At 52.3% G+C, this 9,676-nt stretch overlaps 1 long non-coding RNA gene across 1 annotated transcript; it reads left to right on the top strand.

Annotated features, from left to right (window-relative positions):
* Positions 1–1,124: 1,124 nt before the first annotated feature.
* LOC123384089 lies at positions 1,125–2,047 on the top strand. The gene is made up of 2 exons (XR_006594689.1): positions 1,125–1,631; positions 1,756–2,047. It is a non-coding gene; the product is annotated as an uncharacterized LOC123384089 (long non-coding RNA).
* The last annotated feature ends 7,629 nt before the right edge of the window (positions 2,048–9,676 follow it).

Below are 9,676 nucleotides of genomic sequence, written 5' to 3'. Positions count from 1 at the left end.
ATGGGACAGGAACAAGGCAGGCTGGGAGGCTCTAAAGCCTTGGGCTCCAAGCCCGCCCAGAGGGTGGGGGGCCGGACGCCTGGGTTCCGCTCAAAGGACTAGGACTGATAAGTGGGAAGCCAGGTGTTCTTGGAGCCCTGGGGCAGGGTGGGAGTGAGGGAGGGGGTAGGGGTTAGGGGAGGAGTCGGCAGGGTGGACAACCAGAGGGTCAGAGAGGTCTGTCAGTGTTGTCTGGCCAGAGTGGAGGACTTGGCCCTTGCCCTTGCTGGCCTTGCCCCGAGGACTCGGGTGGGAGGCGAACGCTGTGTCAGTGGCAGGGGACGATTCCCGGACTCCTAGTGACCACGGGCACCCCTAGGGTCCCTCCGGGTGCTCTTCTTCCCCACTCTGTCTACAGCTAAGCCCTCCTGGACCCCCACCTTTGAGTGCCTTTGGCTTCTTGGGGATACAGGCTCAACAAGGATTCAGTGACCCTTTGTCCTTGAGTCTGGCATTAGGGTATCCCTTCCCCTCCCAGCCCCAATTTCCTGGAACCCCCGCCCCCCATGACTCAAATGGGGGACACAAAAGAGCAGGAAGCTGCCATCCAGGGCCTCCACCCCCACCCTGTCATCCAGTGACGCACGCTTCCCCGGGGGTGGTAGGTCAGCGGATAGGCCCAGCGGTCAGTGCTGAGGCAGGGCCTGCCCACCGGGAAGATCTCACAAGAGTGCAGGGACGGGGAAACTACAATACCCAGGGTGCAGGAGGTGCACAGCAGGCCCTCTTCAGGCACCTCGGGCCCGTCGTGCAAACTGGGGTTTGTAGTTCTAAGCCACGGGGTTGGCGGGGGGCTAGAGAGAGGGTTTGAGCTGGGGCACTCCGGTCTAGGGGTCAGAGCCTCGTGGCTATGAGACCACAGAGACTCACAGAAGCTGTGAGAAAGAAACGGAAGGTGAGAGACTGGGAGAGGCAGAGACTGGGAGAGGCAGACAGGCAGACAAACAAACACGGAGATTTGTGTTGGCTGGGCTCCTCTGAAAAGCAGTGGAGGGTAAGGTTGGGGTGGGCCTGGGTGGGGGCCGGGCAGGCGGATCAGCCGGAAGGAACAGGCTGTACCGTGAGCTCTGGGGTCACACCAGGAAGGTAGGGTCTGCCAGCCTGGGGGGAGGTGGGTGAGGGGACCTTGTAAACACAAAGTGGCCTCAGCTCCTGAACACCTGGAGGGTTTGCTCCCGTTCTCTTGCAAGGCGGCAAGTGGGAGGCAGACGCACAAGGTCCAAGCCCAATCCAGACCTGCCCCTGAGGGCCCCGGAGCCCGAGGCGCCACCCCAACTCGCCCCCTTCTCCCAGCAAGGCAGGAGGTGGATTCAGGCCCCTTTCCACTTCTGCTTCCCATTCTGCTGGGTCTTCACTATGCAGAGCCCCCGCTGGCCTGACAGAGATCCTCCCAGAGCTCACTGTGGTCTGAGCTTCTTCCTGGCTGATCCTTGTTCCTTCTCTCCATTCACAGAGATCAGACCTGCATCTTGTTCTGGAAGCTTCCATGGCCTTCCCTTTATCTTTCACAGACATGACTCCCAATGGATGTCTTTGGCTTCTAGCTCCTTCTTGGCGTACTTCCTGAAGGACCTGACCACCACACAGCCCCAGTATGTTTCCTCTGTGAGGCCTCCTTCAGCACCCCCTCTCTCTATGCTGCCCCACCCCCCAGGCCACTCTTTGTCTCCCCTGCCTCCAGGCCCTGGGAATATCTCTTGCTCTGGTTCCTCCCAGGGGTGACTCTTGGGCAGCTTTGCCGTCTGTCTTTGACTTCTCTCCCCCATGAACGTGTGTGCTCCGGAAGACCCAGGTCAAGTTCTTCTCATCTGGGATCCTGTTGGGCCCGAGTGCACTGTAGCAGGTATATGCTTCACGAACATTGGTTGTTTAGCTGTGAGCATGTGCAGCCATCTAGAGACTGGAAGCTGTGTTCCGGAGGCGGGGGAGAGGGGCCACCGAGAAAGGGGTCGGCTGAGGCGGGACAGGTTTGGATGAACCGAAATAAAGCGTCAGTCTTGTGAAAGGTGATGGGTCCCAAGGAGGGGCATTTTCTGGTCACGAGGCGCGGTGGCGCTGATGGCTATATTGACTTTGATCTGGGCAGAGGGAGCCATGGCAGAGGTTTTAGGAAGAGGAGAAAGCGTCAAAGGAAAGACAGAGAAAGGCTTTATCTTTCACCACAGGGAAGTTTTTCCTCTCCCACTCTTCCTGGGGCTGTGGCCAGTACTGGCCTGTGGGTCCTAACTTCCGGTGAGGGACTCTGGCCTTCCCGAATTTTCCACCTGTGGGCTGGGGCCTTTCTCTTCCCTCTTCAGGACCCTGCCCAGTCATGTCTTTTTCCACTTTGCTCTTTGTCAGTCATCCCTGCTAGGGCATTAAGGCTTATGCGGCTCAGTGGACCATTGCTCTTATTAGCAGGTGCATTTTAAAGAGTAATTTCTGAAAAGACAACAATTTCAAGACCTGCAGACTTGAAGTTCCACTGATAGGAAAGTTTTTAATTTTGGATTGTGGGACTTTAAGCTGGAAGGCCTTTGAAGAGAATCCGTTTGGGAGCCCAACCCCTGGGTCCCTGGCAGTGGCTGTGTTTTCTGCCATTGGGAAGGCTGGTCCAGACCCCACCCCCATCTGCCCTGGTCCGTGCAGGTGACAGACCCTTCTTAGGTAGGTAGCCAAGCCTGTGGCTCCTCCTGCTCCCTGAGAAGGATGCAAACCTTGTTCTTGCCTTCCCTTCAGAGCAGAGCAATGGGCAGGGCTTGAGATGGGATGCCCTGACCTTGGGGGAGGGAAGGCTCTGGCCTTGAAGGGGGGGGTGCGTAGGGCTGTGGGGGCTGTTGAGGGTGGCGGGTGACGGGAGCGGAAGGCCCTGACTCTTTATAGCCCAACCCGGAGTTGTTCAGTGTGAGCTGGAAGTGCCCCACCCTCCCCACTATGAGCAGCTTCCTTCCTGCCTGCTGGCAAGGCCTGGGTGGGGAACGGAGGGGAAAGGAGGGAAGGGAAGGGAAGGGAAGGGGGGCAACCCAGCAGAGGGAGGGGAGCACCCTTCTTCGGCTAGGAGCCTCCGTTTGATGTAACTCATGCTGGCTGGGTTGGGAGCAGAGAGGTTTGCTCAGCTTCCAGATGATACGGTGGAGGCTGGATGCTTGGCGGAGGGGCTTTGGGCCGGGTCTGGGGTGCTTAGGGCTCAGGCAGTGGGAGATGTTGCCTGTCTAAAGGGGGCTCCTGTGCTGGCACTGTGGAGCCATCGTGCCGCCCCAGCCCTTCTTGAGGGAGCCACATGAGGGCAGCAGAGAGCTGAAGAGAAGAGGTTGGAGAAAACGCCTGGGCTCAGGCACCCCTGGTCTATGATACCCAGGATGAGCAAGGGCCAGGGGCACACACCTCTGGGCCCATCTGGGGTGCACGTCCACATCAATCTTCTGGAACCTTGAAGTGGTTTGTTTGCATAAAGCCTGAAGTTCCTGATGACGGCTCTGTGACCAGCCCACCCTGGGAGAACAGGGGTATCTTCTCTTGGGAAACCTCCCTCCTTCTGCACAGGTCATCCCAGTATGGGGAACTGAAGGTGCAGGGAGCCACGTTTAGCACAACTGGAGGCATGAACATCAGGTGCCAGGGCTCCTGAGAGAGGAGGCAATTCTAGCAGCTGTGAGAGTTGGGGGAAGGAGTTTGGGGCCTCCCTTCATAGACACTTGTAGATGCTGCCTCAGTTGCACAGGTGAGCTCCCTAGGGCACATTGACCCTGTTCTGGATACTCTTCTGTCTCTTGGCTTTCAGACTAATAGGAAAATCAGGGGGTGGAGAGACCTTTGAGACTCCTAAGACCTTACTCTGGGAGTGACCCGTGATGGTCAGCTTTTGGGAGCTCCTGGGGAGTTGGCACTATCTTTGTGAGGGAAACCTGGGTATCTCCAGGCTTTGATTCTCTCTGAGGTTTAGACAGTTTCTTCTTAACCACAGACCTGAGAAGATTGTGTGTGTGTGTTTGTGTGTGTGTGTGTGCATGTGTGTAAGCAGGAGTGTGTATGTACGTGAATGTGTATATGTATGTGTATGTGTATGTGTGTATATGTGTAAACACACATATGCATGTGCCCTTCGGCAAGTGTTTCCTGGAACTTCCTCCTTGACCTGCCTCCTCTTCTGGTCCTTGCCCCTTCAACGCTAATTTGGACTAAGAACATCAAGATGAATATGAATGTTTTCACATCCATGGGGACTTGAAATTGCCCTTTGTTCCTGGGATCCAGAGTGAAAATGAAGAGTTTTTAAGGGTCAAGCTGAGGAATCCTGAATGACGATCATGGGGGCCCCTGATTCAGGCCATAGGGCCTCCACATAGGAGGCCACAGTTGTCAGGGACTGGTCTGACAGGCCTGCCCCCTTGCCCCCACCCTCCTCCTCTCTGTCTCCTCCAATCCTTCAGCCTGGCCCAGTTTCCTGGTGTGGTTGCTGTGGTGCTGGGTCTCTTGGGAACTGTGGCTTTGAACATCAAGTGTGCCCAGCATGGAAATTCCGTAGCAACCATCACGAGGATTGGCTAGGCGGAACCCCTTCTCCCTGCCTCTAAGGTGCTCTAGGGAGGGACCAGGCCCTCTCTCCAACCCAGGATGAGACGAGAAGCTTATGGATCCTGTAGCCTGATTTGTGAAATACAGAGACCCTGATCCCAAACCCTGATACTCCTTTCTTTAGACATTATGTTGTCTTCCTGCCCTCCCAACTGGATTATAAGTCCCTTGACTCCCAATGATTATAGAACTAGACATTCCTGCTGTTGATGATGATCCAGTCCTTTCTTGGGGTTCCCATTCTGTTGTCTGGCTTCCTAAATTCCAGCCTAGGCTGCTGTAGGAACTGGCCAACCTCAGTTCCTGGAGGATCCGAATTTAGATATTGTTCTGCCCTGAGCATCCAGAAGAGGGAGCACCTGATCCCTTTCTTTTTCAGGGGAGAAAAACTGAATCCTCTCTTGCTGGACATTTGGGGCCCCCGCGCATAATCGGCCTCTGCTATCACCTTCACACCCTCATCAGCTCTGTCTTCCTACAACAAGGCCCCACTCTGGACTGCTAATTACCCAGAGGGACAGCTATGAGGTGTCCTGAGCCCTCAGCCAAATTCTCCCTAACCCCTGCTTTGTAAAGCCTTCCCTTCCCTTCCCTTCCCTTCCCTTCCCTTCCCTTCCCTTCCCTTTCTAGCCTTAAAACCATATCTCCTTACTCTGAAGTCAAAGCATTCGTTGTTTGTACCACTTCTTGCCACATGGGATCTAGGACCATGTGAGTTCTCTTGTTGGATGCCATTGATTGTATTTAGTTCCTGTAATATATAATCTATTCACATGTGAGCATGTTTTCTTCCCAACTAATTGCAAACTTTTCAAGATCCAGGGGCTGGGTTGTATGTTCTGCATCTCTCTAGGGCTTTCTCACAGCATGGAGCACATGAAAAGTGAGGGGTAATTATTTGTGAGTAGACTGGGGAGATGATGGAGTGGAAGACCTGGTGGGACCTGAGTTCTCTTTTCTAGTCCTTCATGTTGGTTGATGACTCATGGGATGGGGTAGCTACCCTTCAGGATGTGGAGTTAGTTTGGGGTTAGCATTCTCATGCTCATTCTCCCACCCAAGCTGGGGTAGGCTCTGAATTCTGCCTGATGAGATTGGCAGAATGAACAGGGAATAGTTATGAAGAACTGACAAAGCCACCTCTGTATCTAGAGTTGTTTGGGTCTTGTATCTTCTCTGTCTGTCTGTCTCATACACATACCCCCCAACGCACACCCTCCCACCCACACAAAGACATCTTGAATTCTTCATTTCTTTCAGCTCTTGTTATATGTGGTGTATAATCCCTGACCTGGTCTGGTGTCGGGGGTGGGAAATCACTTAAGAACCAGGAGAGCTGCTTCTTGTACAGCTCTGTTTCTAACTTGTGGCACATTCCTGAGAAAAAAGCTGCACTGCTCTGAATCTGTTTTCTCATCTAAAGTATGAAAGTGTTCCCTTCTGGCTCTAATATTTCATAAAGCAACACAAACCCCAAGGGAAAGCCAAGGAATTTCAAATGTAAAGTTCAGGGGAGGATTCATATGTTTTCCTTGATGACTTGGGTGGAGATGAGGGAGGAAGGCACTTTCTGGACATACGTAAGTGAGACCGGAAGTGGTGCTTCTTAGCACCAATTGGCAAAGCCAGCTCTTGCTTCACCGTATGCTGCCTCCTGGAACTACTGGCCAGTTACTGAAGCATTTTCATGGTTTGGGGTGACTATCTTATTCACTGTGTCGGTAGAAGGGCCCCTCTTTTGCTCACCTGAGCTGCCCTCCCTGGTTTCCTGCTGAATCTGGCATGGAAGGCTTTCAGCACCTTGGACAGAGACAGAGCTCCCGCCCCGCTGGACCTGTGCAGCCAAGAGAGCTTGGGATCTCTTGCCAGGCCAGCTTCCCTGGCAGGGTGGCATGAAAGCACGATATGCTCCTTAATATTTTTTAGTCCTTCAGAACACCCAAAAATAACCCCCCAATCTATGTCAAACAGTGCAATGGTTCTGCAAACTCTGAGGGCATTATTTAAAAACAACAACAATGAGATGCCTGGGTGGCTCAGTTGGTTAAGCGTCCAACTCTTGATTTCGGCTCAGATCATGATCTCATGGTTCGTGAGTTTGAGCCCTGCGTTGGGCTTGCACTGACAGGGCCAAGCCTGCTTAAGATTCTCTCTCTCTCTCTGCCCCTCTCCTGCGCTCTCTCTCTCTCTCTCTCTCTCTCTCTCTCTCAAAATAAATAAACTTTAAAACAACAACAATTATATCCTAGAACAGTGTCAGGTACATAATAGGTGCTTAGCAAATAATTATTTTAAAGGAATACGTGCAAATTTAAGCCTCTAGACCAGTATCTTAGTGCCCTCTTTATAATCAGGTTCTCTCTCCCTATCAGTGCCTCCTATATCATAATTCTGGAGCTTCTACTATTCGATAAGTTCTGGAGCCTTGCTTAAGCCCCTTCTTGTGTCTGAGGAGGCTGAGCTCCATCCCTAAATAAAAAATACAGATGGCTATTAGGTTCTCAGGCAGAGGAAATTTAAGCTGACCTCCCCTCTTTGTCATTTGGGAGTAAGTAGATCGGTGGGAGGACTCCACATCTGACTCCTATTGGAATTTTGCTTAATGAAAGTGTTCACTCCCTCCCTCTGGGTACCCAAGAAAACCCTGCCCGTCCAGGAGGACCCAGCCTTCCGAGGGAGTCCTCCTGGTGCCCTAACCCAGTCAGAGTCCTCCCTCCTCTGAACTCCCCTGCACCTATTATCAGTAATACAGTGTCACACCAGATTGTTTTCATGACATTCATGCTCATTAGTCCTCCCCAGTTAGATTATGAACTCCTTGCAGGTGGAGTCTGTACCATAGGTCTATTTGTTTTCAAGAGACCCTACAGTGATGAGCACACAGCAGGGTGCAGTGGGAGACTGATGGGTTTGAGGGTCTTCTCACCTACCCTTGTGGGTCCCCCACTGCACTTATTTTTGGGTTGAAATAAATACGTAGGATGGACCAGGGTGCTATCTGTGGGGTCATCATTGGACTCAAGGGAGCTTGGATCAGAAAGCAAAGGCAGGAGGTGGAGCTGGAGTTGGGTGCTGGGGGAAAATAAAGGAATTGTTGATGGGTGGGGAGTGCAGTTGTGTAGAATTAAGGGAATCACTCACTGTTGGGGCTGGAAAGGATCTCAGAGATCAGATTGTTTGGTCTTCTCATTTTACAGGTAAGGAAAGTGAGATTTAGTGATCCTCCTAAAGTTACACAGCAAACAGGCCTCTTTCCATCACCTCTGACCTGGTTCAAGTCTTTGACATCCCTCCCCTGGACTACTGCGTACCTTGCTGGGGAGGGTTATATTTTTTCAAGATGGTGGTGCCAATAATACCATCGCACATGTTTTTCTTATAATATGTCAGTCACACTCCTCCATTGAGAAGTGCGGGTCTTTTTCCTCTCTTTGAATCTGATGAGCCACGATTATGGCAGAAGTTCTTTTATGTGACTTTTGAGGCTACATTATTAAAGGTGGTACAACTGTTGCCTGAACCGCTCTTGGGACACTTACCCTTCAACCCAGCCATCATGGTGTGAGGAAGCCAGGCAGCCACAAGGAAAGGCTTTTAGGTGTTCTGGCCCCAACCCTAGCTGACGGCCAGCATCATCCACCAAATGTGAGCAAATGAGCTTTTTAGTCCCGATATGAGTGGCGCAGACCAAGTGGTCCTGGCTGAACCTGCCCAAATGGCAGAGACATGGACAAAATAAACACTGTCATTGATTTAAGTCCTGGAGTTTGGGATGGCTCTTAGGCAGCAATCAGTAATTGAAACACCTCATGTTTGCCTCAGTTTCTCCAAACTGTTATACACATTTCATTAATTCAACAGACCTTTATCAGATACCGACTATATGTTAGGATCTATACAAAGACAAATATGACTTCTATATTTGTGGGCCATACGTTTCAGCTGCCATCATTGTTCTTGTGCACATAGAATGACATCCAGACTCCTCAGTCTAGTGCTAACGGCTCTCGTCTAATGCTCCAATGACACCATGCCAAACTGTTTTGTCCCCAGACCTAATCTTTATTCTCCAGTCTCGATGCCTTTGCTCATTGTTGTCTCTTCCACCTGCAGTGCTCCTGCCCTGCCCCATCTCGATCTTCAAAGACCTGCTCTGAAACCTCCTTCCCTTGCATGGTCCTCCCTCCCAGACTCCCCCAGTTGAAGGTGAACACACCTCCTTGTAATCCCACAGCACTTAACACAGACTGCACTGTTTCTTTCTGCCCTCTGCCTTTCTCAAGCCTCAGTAGACTGTAACTCCCTGGATGAGGGATCCTGGCTTATCCCTTCTGTTCCCCACCCCACCCCACCCCCCCAACAGTGTCTGGCACCTAGGGCCCAGAATGTCAGAAGCCCCCAGTGGACATGTATGGATGTGACTGGTAGAACCAGAATCAGAAGTCAGGTTTCCTGAATCCTAGTGTCCAGCACCTTCCTTGCTTCTTTTGATACCCCCATGGCAGTGGAAAAGTCCCACCGACAGCTGGTAGCAGGTTGGTGGGAGACCTCGATTATGGGGTGGGGTTGACAGGGGGATTTGTAGATGGCAGTGACTGGAGGGAGCTCTGGCTCCTTTGCTCCTTTGCTATGGGGCTGAGGTGGGTTGCCCTCCCTCCCCTCCGTTGGCTCTCCCTTCCCTCCTTCCTTCCTTGCTTTCAGCAAGCCCTGAGCCCCAGTTCTGGAGGGGCTTTTTTGACCTTATTCCCCTCCAACCCCAGTTCATATTTGAAAACATCCCGTTTCTCAGGACTCAGTTGTACAGAAAAATAAGACCACACAATGCAGCCTGAACTTCCCGTTGCACAGCGAGGGACCTCACTGTGTTCTTCCCTCCACCCCCCCCCCCGGGGGGGCGTTCTGAGGAATCATTCCTCCATAAGCTGTCTTGCCTGCGCCCATCTGACTGGAACTGCTTTCCAGTCCCCTGTGATTGTCACTTGCTCTCTTGGGTCCTATTTTGTCTCTGTCTTGCCTGGCCTGCTCCTTGGGGGTCCACCAGTAAGCACAGACTTCAATTTCTTGCCTCGTTCCAGGATGCCCT

Source organism: Felis catus, chromosome A2, assembly GCF_018350175.1.
Source record: "Felis catus isolate Fca126 chromosome A2, F.catus_Fca126_mat1.0, whole genome shotgun sequence".
NCBI classification, from domain to species: domain Eukaryota; kingdom Metazoa; phylum Chordata; class Mammalia; order Carnivora; family Felidae; genus Felis; species Felis catus.
This window is presented reverse-complemented; position numbering and strand designations above follow the sequence as displayed.